The 15,281-nt window shown below is 37.7% G+C and overlaps 1 protein-coding gene and 1 non-coding gene across 3 annotated transcripts in view; both read right to left on the bottom strand.

The window, feature by feature from the left end:
* NOL4 (nucleolar protein 4) overlaps window positions 1–15,281 on the bottom strand; it is a 468,589-nt gene that overhangs the window by 200,612 nt on the left and 252,696 nt on the right. The gene's annotated exons all lie outside the window — the stretch shown is intronic.
* Window positions 6,631–6,702, bottom strand: TRNAC-GCA. The gene has a single exon. It is a non-coding gene; the product is annotated as a tRNA-Cys (tRNA).

The following is a 15,281-nucleotide window of genomic DNA, read 5'->3' as shown; positions in this document are numbered from 1 at the left end:
ATTTCATGGCTGCAATCACCATCTGCATCGATTTTGGAACCCCAAAAAATAAAGTCTGATACTGTTTCCACTGTTTCCCCATCTATTTGCCATGAAGTGATGGGACCAGATGCCATGATCTTAGTTTTCTGAATGTTGAGCTCTTAACAATCTAGCCCTGAATACACCCCAGTGAGGAACTTCTAAAGGACAAATGTTAAAGTATATTATTCTCCTTTAGCTTGTACTGATGTTTTTCAGTGCTCTGGAAGTCTTTCACGTGGGTATGATGCCCAGCGCACATCTTTATTATTGCATGTATTTTATTCTAGCTAGTTATCTATTGATGTAACTGTCTCATTCAAGTCTACGCTCTTTAGAAGAGAAACTACATTTTATCCATCTCTGCATCCTCACAATTTCTGCATCTAGCACGATTTCTGACTCATAAGAGATTCTCAAAATATGTTTGTTTAATGGATAAAATAAATTTTATTTACTTTATCCATTTTGGAAATCTAGCACTTTGACCAACTAAAATATCTTAGTGAATTAGACCTGGAGAATGAAATGCCAACCCACACCAGTATTCTTAACTGGAAAATTCCATGGGCCGTGGAGCCTGGCAGGCTATAATCTATGGGGACACAAACAGTCAGACATGACCAAGCAACTGAGCGCACACACACAGTGAATTGGAAGAACATACCATTTATCTGACTTTCTAAAATGCAAATGAAATCACATTTTCATCACTGAAAAGTCCTTTCTTGTTCAGTTATTTGCTTAATCTACTGCCCATTTTCATTCATTTACCATCATAACACAAATAATGATGGTTCTTTTCACTTTGTCTTCAGCCTATACTAAACATTTTCCAGTTTTTTTTTTCACTTGATGGCCATCATATTTCCCATATTCCTGGGATTTAACCCATAGAAAACAGTAAAAAAAATATATATATAACTAAATGAAGACTTATAAGCAATAAGGATTATTCTCTCATTTTATGCATAAGTATGTTGAATTAAAGTGCAATTAAGTTATGTGCCCAACCCCTCACAGTTTAGTCAATAGCAAAAGGAAAATAAAAAATCCAAATCACTTTTCTTTCCTTTTCTGGATGGAAACTATTTTTTTTTCAAACTCAGGCAAAATAGGACGTTCCCAAGAAAATCTTTCCTGACCACCCCAAGTTCCCACTCCTACCACTCCACTCAACAAAATGAATAATCCACTTATAAATGTGACTTACTTTTCAATCTTAAAAGACTGCACTTAGCAGACTGTGTTGTTTAGTGACTAAGTCATGTCCGACTCTTTTGTGAACCCTGGATTGTAGCCCATCAAGCTCTTCTGTCCATGAGGTTTCCCAGGCAAGAATACTGGAGTGAATTGCCATTTTCTTCTCCAGGGCAACTTCCTAACCTTGGGATCGAACCCACCTCTCCTGTGTTGCAGGAGGGGTCTTTACCAGTGAGCCATGAGTTTGTCTCCCTTCTTTTCTTGATGGCCCTGGAGTGAGGACCTATGTCATTTTCATTTTAGCAACCTTAATGCTAAGTACATAATTGGTGCTCAATACTGAATTTGCTAAATTCAACCGAAAGGTCAATGCTAGGGCAGTATGTTAAAATATTAAAGCCATACTTCATTTTTATAATCAAACTATTATCTGCCTGTGATGCAGACAATTCCTGGTTGATTCAGGTTCAATTCCTGGGTCGGGAAGATCCTCTGGAGAAAGAAATGGCAACCCACTCCAGGATTTTCATCTGGAGAATGCCATGGACAGAGGAGACTGGTGGATACAGTCCATGGGATCACGGGAGTCGGGCATGACTTAGAGACTAAACCACCACCACATGTTGACTCAACCTCAATTCTTTGAGATCTGCCTTTTTTCTCACCACTCAGTCAAAACTGCCCTCTGGAAGGCCTCCAGAGACCCCCATGTCAACAGCTCCCTCCCTTCTCCAACTCCCTAAACTATCTACCTTAAAAATTACCATCACTCCCCTCTTCTGCACTTGGGTCTGGCCATACCAGGTTTCTATGTTTTCTGTTTCTCTGTCAGCTTCATATTTACCCCTCCTCCCTGTTTTTTCTTCCTTCATTCAAAAGAGAAAGGTTCAGGTCTGTTGGCTGCCAACTTCCTGTCTGATCTCCTGCTGACACTGTGTGATCACTACCTTTTTTTCCTCTCCAATCTTCCTCCTCAAAGTTGGCCTCACATTTCCACCTGCCCATCTCTCATGTCTAAGTGACCATCCAGAACCTGAAACTCCTTCAGCTTGTAACAGACTGCCATGGTCCATGCCCCAACAAAGGCCCTTACCAGTCTCCCCTGGAAAGGTTCCCTCTGTCACCTGTCTGCAGCATCTTTGAACCATTGCCTGTATCACTGACACATTCATCTTCCTGCCCAAGGCTCACGCTCATGGCATCACTCCCTGCTCATATCCTTCCGTGGTTCCCCAAGCTCAGACACACTAACCAAGAAGCACATCAGAACTGGCCCTGGGAAACAACTGCCCTGATTCACTTTGACACACTCCTGAGTCCATCCAAACTCAAGATTATTTGCTCCCAGATCACTTTGGTGTATTCTTGCTTTTGTGACTTTATTCTCTGCTTTCCATTCACCTCCGTTCACCATAACTACCTTTAGTCTCTGGGTTCATACAAATGCTTTCTGTTATGAAACCTTCTTCAATTCCCTACTTTGTGTTTTCACACGACAGTTTTGCACACAAGGGCTGACATTCATCTCTCTTCACCGTTTATTTTTGTATATGTTCCTTCAGAAGCAACTTTGTAGCCTGTACGGTCCCTGGAAGGGTACTCTGCCCTTATAGGAATTGAGGAGTATTAGATGACTCAGACAATTCTGATCCAGAGACAACTGCCCCAAATAATAGTAATTCTGTTGCATTATTTCAGCATTTTAGTAGCATTTCTGATGACAATGCTAGTGCCAGGAATAATATTTTAATTGAAATGCAAAGAAGTAAAATGCAGATGTACAATCACAGGTTAATTTTCATCTTTAAAAGTCTGTCTAAAGTGGCAGAGAGATAAATAGTGGGAACATGGAGAAGTTCTAAGGACAATGAAAACACTCTGTATGATAGCATAATGATAGATGCTTATCACTATACATTTGCCCAAATCCAAAGAATACACAACACTGAGATTGATCCCTGAGGCATACACTGTGGACATGGATGATTATGGTGTATCAATACAGGCTTATCAGTTGTAACAAATGAACTACTCTGGTGGGGGATGTGAATAATCAGAAGTTTATACATCTGTGGAACAAGCGTTATATGGGAAATCTCTGTAATTTTGTTTTAGTTTCGCTGTGAACTGAAAACTGCTCTAAAAATTGTCTCAAAAATATCTGTCCTATCTAGAAAGGTGAGTTGGGTTTAGAGGTGGGAGGAAGGTTCAAGAGGGAGGGGACATATGTATACCTATGGCTGATCTATGTTGATGTACAGCAGAAAGCAACATAGCATTGTAAAGCAATTATCCTCTAACTAAAAATAAATTTAAAAACATTTGGCTTAAGCACCAAAATACTTCATTGTCTTTATACTGTTTGAACATTTGAAAATCACAACACAAGACCTCATAATTGCCCAAGTATCTCCTTTACCAGCCTGTTATGCTGCTACCCTCCTCAATCACCACTTTGGAAATGTATTTATTTTGACTCACTGTTGTTTTTTTCATATATTTGTTTGTTTTCAACTGAAATATGTTTGACATATAGCACTGTGTAAATTTAAGGTACACAGCATTAATTTGACACGTTTATATATTAATAATCTGATGGACATTGTAACGATACTTAGAACCTCTGATTACATAATTATCTTTTCTTTTTAGTAATGGAACACCTGAGATCTAGTCTCTTAAAACGTTTGATGATTATAATGCAACATTGTTGTTTATATTCAGCATACTGTGCATTAAATCTTTAAAAATTACTTTACTATTTATTGCAATAAATACCTGTCCTACTTCCTCATCCGCATCCCGTTAAGCACCATTTCACTCTGGTTTTACAAGTTTGTCTTTTTTAGATTCCACAATAAGTGATATCATGCAGTGTTTGTCTTTCTCCACCTTAGTTCACTTAGCATAAAGTCCTCTAGATTTATCCATGTTGCTGCAAATAGCAAAGTATCCTTCTTTATCATTGCTGAATAATATTGTCTGTGTGTGTGTGGGGGGGCATGCGTGGTATCCCTACATCCTATTTATCCATTCATCCACTTATGGGCGCTTAGGTTGATTCCATATTTTGGCTATTGAGAATAACACTGTAATAAACATGGAAGTCCATATATCTCTGATACTATGTCTTTATTTCCTTCAGGTACAGAGGTAGAATTGCTGGGTTATATGGTAGATCTATTCTTTAATTTTTTTGATTAAAATTTTTTCCATATTATTTTCCATACTGGCTGAATTTGTATTCTACCAACACTTTATAAGGATTCCTTTTTTTCCACATCCTTGCCAGTACTTGTTATTGTCTGTCTTCTTGATGATGGCATTCTGCTAGGTATGAGATGATATCTCCCTGTTGTTTTGGTTTGCAGTTCCCTAATAATTAGCAATGTTGGACATTTTTTTTTCATGCACCAGTTGGCCGTTTGGATAATCTATCTGGAAAAATTTCTGTCTAGTGCTTCTGTTCATTTTCAGATCAGACTGGCTTGTTTCCTTTCTTTCTTTCTTTCACTCTCTTCTCTTACTATCTCCCTCCCTTCCTTTGCTATTGAACTATAGGAGCTCTTCATTTATTTTGGATATTAAACTTTCTGAAACATACTTTGCAAAACTGCTCTCTCACTCTATAGGATGCCTTTAACATTTTGTTGATTGTTTCTTTTGCTGGGCTGAAGTTTTTAAGTTTGATGTAGTCCTATTTATTGATTTTTGCTTTTATCATTTGTACTCTTGGTGTTATATCTATTTGAGTCAAAATTCATTGTGAAATATTCAAATGAGAATCTCTGGCCCAGAGAGGTAATACTGTATACATATTACCTTAAAAAGGACATATTCCTATTCCACTGACTCATACTAAAGCCAGAGTCAGCTGCACAGTGGGGTGTTCAAGGAAGCCAAGAGACAATGTGAGAAAATTGCTACTGTTAGAAAATAGATAGGATAATATCAATAAAATATATTCCCACATCACTGCATTTTTTCCCCTTCAACAAACATTTTGTATGGTGCAAGCCTCATGCATGTAAATCACTTTAGTGTGTGACCACACAACCCACCACCTCATCCTCATTCTTCATGGATCATTCCTTATAAAAGTTGAAAAAATAAAAGATTTTTTTTCCTTTAGTTGAGATCATCAAGATAGGTGTTATACAGAAATGTATTATTTGAATTGGACAGATTCCAAAAGGGTCAGGAAAGATTTTAACAAGCAAAAATTGCAAGATATCCTAGGATCTATTTCTGTGAGTACATGTTATGAATTCACAGAAATGAGTCCTAGAATGAATGCCTACAAAATGCCTCTGGGAATGTATTAAGTATTCTAGATTCCTGAAAAATAAGTGTAACTAAGTCAAAATCAGGTAAGAAAAGGAGACAAAAAGAGGAGGAAAAGGAAAGTAATATACACTAGTTGAAATAAATATGCTTCTTCAAATTGTTGATCTAAATTAAAGTGTATCATTATCCGCATTTTACTGATGAGGTATACAGACTTAAAAAGTAGAGACCTGTTCAAAGTCACAGAGCTGATCAGTATTGCTTCCTGCTCAGAGAACAACTGTGAACCATGAAATAGCAGCTAGGGGTCTCAGCATTAATTTGCTTTAGCTCATTTTCAGACCCTACCCCATGATCTCAACGTATACTGTGGTAGTTGAAATGTAAGTCAAATGATTTGGAGTTTAAATGCAAATTATACAAATTCTTAGTATAGCCATACTTATAAATTCTTTGGATCTTAGTTTTTCCAGATGTGAAAAAAAAAAAAGGGAATAATAACAGTGCTTGAAACTACTGTGTTGTTAAAAAGATTACATGAATTAGTTCCTAGATAAGTAAGAAAACAGTGAGAATCCAATGATTGTTACCCATCATTATTACTCTTTGGGACAAAGATGATGACTTAATTCTCTTATTTTAAACTCTGTGTCTGAGTTACCCTCTTGACCCCAGCTAACTTTAGGATCTCCATTTCAAAAATATTAAGCAAAAATACTAACATTGAGGCTACAGATAGTTGCATCTAGGGGTATACTTTTAGTTGTTGGCGTTTTGTTGCTCAGTTGTGTCCGACTCTTTGGCAGCCCCATGGACTGTAGCCCATCAGGCTCTCTGTCCATGGGATTTCTCAGGCAAGAATACTTGAGTGGGTTGCCATTATCCAGGGGATCTTCTCAACCCAGGGGTCAAATGCATATAGCCTGCACTAGCAGGTGGGATTCTTTACCGCTGAGCCACCAGGGAAGCCTAGGAGTATACTGTGAAAGTGAAAGTGAAAGTGAAGTAGTATCCGACCCTTTGCGACCCCGTGGACTATAGCTTACCAAGCTCCTCTGTCTGTGGGATTCTCCAGGCAAAAATACTGGGGTGGGTTGCCATTTCCTTCTCCAGGGGATCTTCCCGACCCAGGGATTGAACCTGGGTCTCCTGCATTGCAGGCAGATGCTTTAACCTCTGAGCCACCAGGGAAGCCCTGGATTATATTTTAAGACTCATCAAATATTTAATATTAATAAAAATAATAAACTATTCTATTGAGACAAATTAGAATGCATTGTTCTCTGTCTCTGATATTAATTTTTCTTGTTTTATTCTTTCCTCAAATTTGGGTCAACAGCAAGTGAATGAAGTGATGTGAAGTCACTCAGTCGTGTCTGACTCTTTGAGACCCCATAGACTGTAGCCTACCAGGCTCCTCTGTCCATGGGATTTTCCAACCAATAGTACTGGAGTGGATTGTCATTTCCTTCTCCAGGGGATCTTCCCAACCCAGGGCTCGAACCCAGGTCTCCCGCATTGTAGACAGATGCTTTACCATCTGAGCCACCAGGGAAGTTCTAAGTGAATGAAGGAACGCTATTAACACCCATTACTTCGAGATGTTGAAATCACTTTAGAATATTTCAACTACATTTCTTTTTCTTAAGGTACCTCTACCATTCTCTAAAGACACTTACAGACAAAATTATATTTTTAACCATTTGATATTACTCCAAATGATAGAACATAAGCAAAACACATATACGATGATTGTACATTATCATACAAATATTGTACATTAATGAATATATGTGGAATCTAGAAAAGTGGTAAAGCTTATATTTAAAGCTTTTAAAGATTTTTCAAGATGGCTGGGTGAAACATCAGTAATCTCAGATATGCAGATGACAACACCCTTATGGCAGAAAGCGAAGAGGAACGAAAGAGCCTCCTGATGAAGGTGAAAGAGGAGAGTGAAAAAGATGGCTTAAAACTCAACATGCAAAAAATGAAGATCACGGCATCTGGTCCCATCACTTCATAGCAAATAGATGGGGAAACAATGGAAACAGTGAAGACTTTATTTTCTTGGGTTCCAAAATCACTGCAGATGGTGACTGCAGCCCTGAAATTAAAAGACACTTACCCCTTGGAAGAAAAGCTATGACAAATCTAGGCAGTGTGTTAAAAAGCAGAGACATTACTTTGCCGACAAAGACTCATTCAGTCAAAGCTGTGGTTTTTCTAGTGGTCATGTATGAAGGTGAGAGTTGTACCATAAAGAAGGCTGAGCACCAAAGAATTGATGCTTTTGAACTGTGGTGTTGGAGAAGACTCTTGAGAGTCCCTTGGACTGCAAGGAGATCCAACCAGTCAATCCTAAAGGAAATCAACCCTGAAAATTCATTGGAAGGACTGATGCTGAAGCTGAAGCTCCATTACCTGGGCTACCTGATGCAAAGGACCAACTCGTTAGGTGACCTAAATGGGAAGGAAGTCTAAAGAAGAGGGGTAATACGTATAAATATAGCTGATTCACTTTGCTGTACAGCAGAAACGAACTATATTCCAATAAAAATTGAAAAAAAAAAAATCCTCCCCCAAACTCAAAAGACACTGAATACAAAAACATGCAGAATAAAACTCCTATTTCTTTTTGAGCTATTGACCAGTAGTTTATTGCCATCGTCAAATAAACACAATGGTAACTATTGGCCCTTTTTTTTGTTTTTTTTGGTCAAAATTACAATCTGTCATTTTAACCAGATTATGATGAATGTATGGAACTGATGGATCAGTTGAGACTTTGTATTGACCCAACTGAACTCTTAAATGTTTAAAAAGGAACTTAAAATTAATATTTTGCTGCATGTGGGGAATTAAAAAATCAACTTCACTTAGCACATTTCTGGATATAAATCATATAGGTCCCTCATCTTCTCCATTCTCCTGAGATAAAAAAGGTGAAATGAACTAACACGGAGTAAAACACATATAGTAGGCACTCAAAAATGGTGGCTCTACCATCTCTCTAATAGTTTACAAAGAATATAAGCATACATAATGGTAAGCATGACAGCATAGGAATTCAAAAGGACACTAATTTGGGTGGTAGGAGTCAGTAGGGCTTTTCTTGATTCCTGTTTTTTTTTTTTGAAGTGAGTCCTGATTTTAAAGATTATTTTATTTTTCTATACTGTAATTAATTTTACAGTCTCTGAGCAAGGCAAGCAGTTTTTTTCACAAAAGCATTGTACATGTTAAATTTAGATTACAAATAGCATAGACACAACAAAACTAATTATAATCATTCTTCTATATCATTTGATTTTAAAAAATATACTAATAGAAGGAAAAAATATGCCCAATAAGGAACATATCTGAGATCTATGCAACCGGTAAGAATAAAAATACAATAATGTGTATTTTATACATATACTTTATCTATATTATTATACGAATGCTATTTTAAATTGGTAGCTAACAATAAAAACTTGAGCTTAAAATTTACCCTGGGGCTTTTTAAAGACCCATTCCAACTCAGCTACCCATTTATTTTTCCACTCAATTCACTAAAACAATAAATGTATATTTTGAAGACTTGCTTATGTTTTCAGCAGAGGCATCTGGTGTATTATTTTCATTTTGTAAAACAATTCATATAGAAGAGAAAAATATATATCTATATAAGAAACATCACTGCAAGTATTTGCCTTTTATCAAGTAGCTATCTGCTAATGGGACTAGATTTCTGCCTCTTCGAATTGTTTGCCCATCATAGTCACCACGTGGTCCATAAAAGAAACTGATCTCACACAGCGTCATTCAGCGTGGGCACAGTGAAAGGCACACGGGTTTCAGATGATCTGGGTTCAATACCAGGCTCGACAGCTTGAGTAACTATACAGCTAATTTCCGTGAAATAGTTTAACACCCACTAGATTTTATATCCTGTTTCAAGGAGACTGGTGATTGTATGTGCTCTCCTTATCTGATAGGATGAGTTGGTTAACTCATGAATATGAAAGCATTACAAGAGTGTTTCCCAGGTGGCACTAGTGGTAAAGAACCTGCCTGCCAATGCAGGAGACCTCAGAGATGTGGGTTCATTCCACCCGTGGGTCCAGGAAGAACCCACGTGCCTTGGAGCAGCTAAGCTGGTGTGCTACAACTGTTGATCCCATGTGCCTAAGTCTGCTCCAAAACCAGAAAAGCCACACAGTAAGAAGCCTGTGCACTGCATCTGGAGAAAACTCGCAAGCAGCAATGAAGATCCAGTGCCCCCAAAATAATAAATTAAATGAATAAAATTATAAAAAAAAAAAAAGATTTAACTTGGGAACTTCCCCAGGCAAGATTAATAGGCCTAGAAGGCATTCTCATGTACAACTAATTTCTGTATTGTAACATACCTGTTTATTTATGCATCTATTTTTCCAGCTAAAATGTGAGTTCTTAAAAATAGAGACCTTTTTTTTTTTTTTTTTCCTTTTTCTTCTTTGTCCTTCAGGCACTCAGGATAAGGCATACCACCTATGAGGAACATTTCCTGAATATATATTGTTGCTTCTACTCTAAACCACATCTGGGCCAAAAATCTCTACACAGAACCAAGAAGCCGGAAATTGAAAATCATCAAATTAAAACAATAATGACCTGGAATATAGCCACATGACAAAGAACAAAATAATACTGTTTCAAAAGTCAAGCCATCACTCCTTTGTTTCAAAAGGCAGTCTCATTATGCCTAAATATTTCAAAGAGATATTATTCATTTATTTATTTTTGGCTGTGCTAGGTCTTCGTTGTGACATGGGCTGCTCTCTAGCTGCGGTGCAAGGGTTTCTCATAGCGATGGCTTCTCTTGTGGACCATGGGTTCTAGGGCCCGTGGGCTTCAGTAATCATAGCACATGGGCTCACTAGCTGCATCTCCTGGGGACTTCCAGAGCACAGGCTCAATAATTGTGGTGCACAGGCTTAGATGCTCTGTGGAATGTGGGATCTTCCTGAAACAGGGATCGCACAGGTCTGCCTTGGCAGAGGCAGATTCTTTACCACTGAGCCACCAGGGAAGCCCCTCAAAGAAATATTTTGAAAAAACCTACTGCTTCCATTCATTGTATCTAAATAAAATCACCTAACAATTATTAATGATAATTCTGAGAAGTACTTTATAAACTTTAATTTGAATGATAATATCCATTTTGGTAAAAATGTAAAGGAAAGACTGAAAATAATGTCACATGGGCCACATTGAGGAAAAATATATTTTTGAGTAAAGTGAAGATTGAAGGATCCTGGGAACTGAGCCAAAAACTAAATATGTAGCAACTATAGCAACATGTTAACTCTCAAACAATAATTACTTTCCTACTGCTGTTATTACCTGAAACATTATTCTTTTGGGGATTGTTTCAAAATATGTTATCATATTAAGCTAAAGGCAGCTGGGTCACAAATACGAAGAGAAAATTTTAAAAAATATCAATGATATGTGTTTTTAATTTATAAATTTCTGTCCTTTAGATTTCTAATTTTGTTTCTGTTCTCATCTATTAATAATTTTAAACATATCAATATCCAGATTTTAGAGAAGGAAATGGCAACCCATTCCAGTATTCTTGTCTGAAGAATCCCATGGACAGAGGAGCCTGGCAGGCTACAGTCCATGGGTTTGCAAGAGCTAGACACAACTGAGCGACTAAAACACTGTATCCAGATTTGGATTTTCTTGGCCTTTCTTTTTTCATATAACTAGTCCCTTAATGCTTCCTCGTGAGTTGTATTTTCCAAGCTCTTAATCAACATTTCTACTTTTTCCCTAGCTTTAATGTTACTGCTGCTGCTGTTGCTAAGTCGCTTCAGTTGTGTTCTACTCTGCATGACCCCATAAACAGCAGCCCATCAGGCTTCCCTATTTCTGGGATTCTTCAGGCAAGAACACTGGAGTGGGTTGCCATTTCCTTCTCCATTGCATGAAAGTGAAAAGTGAAAGTGAAGTCACTCAGTCGTGTCCGACTCTCAGCGACCCCATGGACTGAAGTCTACCAGGCTCCTCCATCCATGGGATTCTCCAGGCAAGAGTGCTGGAGTGGGTTGCCATTGTCTTCTCTGTTAATGTTACTAGTTGTCCTTTAAAAATGGGACCGTCTGCAAGTATAAAATAAATATCTTCTAAACTCTTTTCATGTAATAGTTTTATTCTTTAGATTGACTAATATGATTGTCTGCTAGTCTAGTTAAGTGAATTTGCATAATAATAAACAATTTGTAAATGCCCTAGTCCAGTTCAGCTATTTTTCTAAGCAATTCTATTCACGAAGGTTTAAAATCATTTTTGTTTGATATTCTTCATAACAAAATTGTGAAATAGGTCAATATCAAACTCACTGGTGAGTTTGATCTGTTTCTCAGAGACACTATATAATTAAGCTTTTATAATCTTCCAAGGTAAAACAGAGTCTAACCTCAAAAATATTGGATGAAGAAACTGGCGATAGTATCACTTTATAAATCTAGATAGAACTGATGGAACATTCCTAAGGACTAAAAAGGTAACACTGAACAGATGAGTTTTGCTAAACCTTTACTATGAAGATCATCTGACGGCCCTGAGGCTCTCTGCATTTGGATTTTGATTGTAAGAATTCCTGAAGCAAAATTCCACAGTCTTTTTCCTGGGGGAGTGGGGAAAGGGAACAACTGGGAGTTTGGGATTAGCATATATAAACTGTATCTAAGATAGATAAACAACACGGTCCTACTGTATAGTACAGGGAACTATACTCAATAACCTGTGATAAATTTCCATAATGGAAAAGAATATAAAAAAAGAATCTCTATATGTGTATAACTGAGTTACTCTGCTATACAGCAGAGATTGGCACAACACTGTAAATCAACTATACTTTGATGAAAAAATAATATTATAAAAATAAAATAAATGTAATAAATGATTCAGCTTCCCTGTCCAGCCTCTACAACTAACATAAATCCAGTTTCCCACCAATTTTGCTAATTCTTCTTCTTCCATGGGTTTTGAACCCTACTATAAGCCTTAACTCTCCTAAATGTCCTCCAAGTTTATCCTTACATCACTTCACCTAAGGATTACCCCCATTTAACCACTTACATTAATTTTTAAATGCCCTGTATTTTGCCTTCTAAAATACCTGGTTTTCTTAACTGGCTGCCTTCATTTTCTCTTAGGGTTCTTTCCCCCCAAAAAAACTCCTTCCATGCCACTTGTTACTAATAGATTGATATTCTCCAGGATATATTTTGAGTTCATCTCTTTTTCAGTCTATATAATTCTGAAGTGATCTTATCAACCACAAAAGTTTTAGGCAGCACATCTCTGAAATCTTTCAAATGTCTCTCCACCCTGGATGTTTCTTCTAAGCTGAAACATTATGTTCCCATACCTATTACACATCTCTAATGGATACCGCATAAGCATCATAAACTTTATATGTCAACACAGCTTCCTTCAAATGTTTTTCATTCCAAATCTTAGTAAATGTAATCATTCACTTAGGCAACCAGGCCTCAAATCCTGGAGTCATACTAAAATGTTCTGTTTTACTTCCCACAGTTAGGAAACCTTTACTCATCCAAAATATTTGAGAAACTACTATGTAACGAGATATTAAGCCATGTGCTAGCCACAGTGATCCAGCAGTAAAGAATCTGGCTGCTAACACGGGAGAACCAGGTTCGATCCCCGGGTCAGGAAGATCCCTGGGAGAAGGAAATGTCAACCCACTCCAGTATTCTTGCCTGGGAAATCTGATTGACAGAGGACAGAGCAGGCTGGTGAGCTAGTCCATGGGGACACAAAAGAGTTGGACATGACTTAGCAACTAAACAACAGGTCATACTGTAGTAAGCAAAGTAGACACCATTCTTACAAAATGTATATCTTAATGAAATGTACAGAGGTAAAGAGGTCACTCATATCATAATCTATGTGCAAGACACTCCCAGGAGTTTCTGGGACTCTCAATACACAACCTATGAAGCTGTATATGGGACTCCTGCAAACACAATGTCAAATGTACAATAGTATAATGTTCATTATTTTTATTTACGTGTCTCTACATTATTATTTTCTTGGAAAGCCACAATAGCTCTCTAACTATTTCTTGTTTCCATAGTTCCTATGCTATGGCTCCACTACAATGTTGCCAGAATAATCTTTCTAAAATTCTAAGCTGACCTCAACCTTTCACAAAGCACTACCAACAGGATGCAATTCACGTCCTTAAACTGGCCTACAAAGCCTTCATGATGGAGCCCCTTTATCCTCCATTCCTTCACACATTTTTTGCTGTGACCATGCTGAGCTCCTTGCCAATCTCCATGCTTAGCATACTTTCTCACTATTCTAGGCCTCAAAACATGCTTTATCATGAATAACCCTTTACTTGTGAATCACTTCTTGCCCTTCACACTTATTCCTGACATCACTTTTTATAAAGTCTTTCTTAAGATTTACCATGGTCTGGGAAGCAGAGGTGGCAAGAATACTATAGAAACACTATACAAAAAAGATCTTCATGACCCAGATAATCACGATGGTGTGATCACCAACAGAGGGCCAGACATTCAGGAATGCAAAGTCAAGTGGGCCTTAGGAAGCATCACTACAAATAAAGCTAGTGAACGTGATGGAATTCCAGTTGAACTATTTCAAGTCCTAGAAGATGCTGCTGCAAAAGTGCTGCACTCAATATGACAGCAAATTTGGAAAACTCAGCAGTGGCCACAGGACTGGAAAAGGTCAGTTTTCACTCCAATTCCAAAGAAAGGCAATGCCAAAGAATGTTCAATCTACTGCAAAATTGTAGTCATCTCACACGCTAGTAAAGTAATGCTCAAAATTCTCCAAATCAGGCTTCAACAATACGTGAACCATGAACTTCCAGATGTTCAAGCTGGTTTTAGAAAAAGGCAGAGGAACCAAAGATCAAATTGTCAACATCTGTTTGATCATTGAAAAGCAAGAGAGTTTCAGAAAAATATCAACTTCTGCTTTATTGACTATGACAAAGCCTTTGATTGTGTGTACCACAACAAACTGTGGAAAATTCTGAAAGAGATGAGAATACCAGACCACCCGACCTGCCACTTGAGAAATCTGTATGCAGGTCAGGAAATAACAGTTATAACTGAACATGGAACAGCAGACTGGTTCCAAATACGGAAAGGAATATGTCACGGCTGTATATTGTCACCCTGCTTATTTAACCTATTTGCAGAGTACATCATGAGAAATGCTGGGCTGGAAGAAGCACAGACTGGAATCAAGATTTCCGGGAGAAATATCAAGAACCTCAGATATGCAGATGACACCACCCTTATGGCAGAAAACGAAGAAGAACTAAAGAACTTCTTGATGAAAGTGAAAGAGGAGAGTGAAAAACTTGGCTTAAAACTCAACATTCAGAAAACTAACATCATGGCATCCTGTCCCATCACTTCAGGGCAAATAGATCGGGAAACAGTGGAAACAGTGTCAGACTTTATTTTTTGGTGTTCCAAAATCACTGCAGATAGTGACTGCAGCCATGAAATTAAAAGACGCTTACTCCTTGGAAGAAAAGCCATGACAAAACTAGACAGCATATTAAAGGGCAGAGACATTACTTTGCCAAAAAGGTCCATCTAGTCAAGGCTATGGTTTTTCCTGTAGTCATGTATGGATGTGAGAGTTGGACTATAAAGAAAGCTGAGCATCAAAGAACTGATACTTTTCAACTGTGGTGTTAGAGAAGACTCTTGAGA

Source organism: Capra hircus, chromosome 24, assembly GCF_001704415.2.
Source record: "Capra hircus breed San Clemente chromosome 24, ASM170441v1, whole genome shotgun sequence".
Lineage (NCBI taxonomy): Eukaryota > Metazoa > Chordata > Mammalia > Artiodactyla > Bovidae > Capra > Capra hircus.
The sequence above is the reverse complement of the archived record's forward strand: the minus strand, read 5'-3'. Positions and strand labels throughout refer to the sequence as shown.